A 1,696-nucleotide genomic window follows, 5' to 3' on the forward strand; every position below is an offset into this window, starting at 1 on the left:
CCTCAGTTAGTGCCACTTCCTTTCCAGACTGGGTGGGAAGAAGCCAGATAATTTCTGTATCTCTGTGGGGCAGAAAATGATTTTTCTCTTTGGGGTAATAGTTGGAGGGTGGGGAGTAGAAAGGATGGCTGCATCAAGGGTATCCAGGGTCTGTGATATCTGGCCTATGATGGGAATCATTTATTCATTCATTTAACAAAGCATCAGCTGACATCTGCTGGGTGCCCAGTACTAAGCTGGATTCTCTTATCCAACCTTGGATCCACAGGAAAGGAAGGAGAGAGAAAAAAGGGGAGGGGATGAAGGAGGCGCAATTAAGTGCAGGAGGGCTGGAGAGCACGATTGTTCAGATGTGCTCAGACTTCCTGAGATGGACAGGAAGGGAGCTGAGGTTTCAGCTGATGGCCCACCCAACATGCTGCCTTGAATTTCTCCCAACACCTCCGACCCCTGCCCCAGCAGTTGGGAGCACTTACCCCTGTGATGGTGTCAGGCCCTGGACAGCCAGGGGCGGAGGGACCCAGCAGGAAATGGGCTTGGGGAAGGGGTGGTTATTATTATTATTAAAATTTATGTTTTAATTTACATATGGAAAAATTCTTTTTTTGGTGTACAGTTCTTTTGAGTTTTCACAAATGCAGACTCGTGGAACCAGCATCACAGCCAAAATGCTGTACAGCTCCCGGGGTTGTGGGGAGGAGGGTTGTAATCTCACCGCTTGCTAGCTGCTGCGGTTGTCTGCGCTCCCACCGGTCGCCCTAACACAATCCCCGCGCACACACCAAGATAAATAACGGCGACAGGTGGAGCAGGTGAGATTAGCAGGACCCGGATAGGGGGACACGATCAGAGGCTCGGGGGAGGCCGCCGGCCTTGCTTTCCAATCTACACTCCTCCCCTCCGGCGTTTGGGAGGAGCACTCTCCCCAACCCTGCTCCGGGAGGGCCCGGTTGAGGTAGCGGAGTCTCCGAGTGTGGGACTCCAGCAACTGGAGCGGGCCCAGGGCTCGGCTGCCAGAAGGGAGTGCGTCTCTGGAGCGCTTGGGGGAGCCTGAGGCCCTGAGGGGAGGCTGGATGGCGAGAGGGGCGAGCTGGGGAGCATGGGGGATGGCTTGGGGAGCTCCGGCGGAGGGGTCCTTCCGACAAACCTGTTGGCAACCTGTGGGCCAAGACAAGGGCAGGCGCTCTAAGCGCGCCCTCTGAGCCTGCAGCTCAGCGAGCTACTGAACGGTGGCCCCACGCCCCACGCGGGGAGAGGCCGAGGCGGCCTGGGAAGAGGCGGGGGCTCGGCCGGGGGCGGAGGGACGCGGGAGCCGCGCATACATCCCTGCAGACCGACAGCAGGCGGCCGGCTCGCGCGCCTGCAGGACCTCCAGAACCGCTGGCGCCCCTGCCTTTGCCTCCGACCCCCGCTTCAGTCCCGCCCCCAAAAGTGCAAAACATTTACAAAGTGTGCAGTGCCCCGCAGGTTTGGGTCCCCAGGGCGAGAGGCCGTGCTTTGCCCTGCGAGCGCACTGGGATCCGTGCACCCGGCTCAGGCAGCCAGCCTGGGTGTGCAAGGGCCGGCGGAGAGCTAGTGTTCGAGCGCGCGGCTGCCGAGCCGGCGCCGAATTCCATGTCCCTCGGCCACTGTCCTCGGGATAGATGGATCCATTTCTGCTTTCTGACATTTTCCTGCCGGAGAGTGGGGGTGGGGG

Source organism: Hipposideros armiger, unplaced genomic scaffold (genome assembly GCF_001890085.2).
Source record: "Hipposideros armiger isolate ML-2016 unplaced genomic scaffold, ASM189008v1 scaffold_475, whole genome shotgun sequence".
Lineage (NCBI taxonomy): Eukaryota > Metazoa > Chordata > Mammalia > Chiroptera > Hipposideridae > Hipposideros > Hipposideros armiger.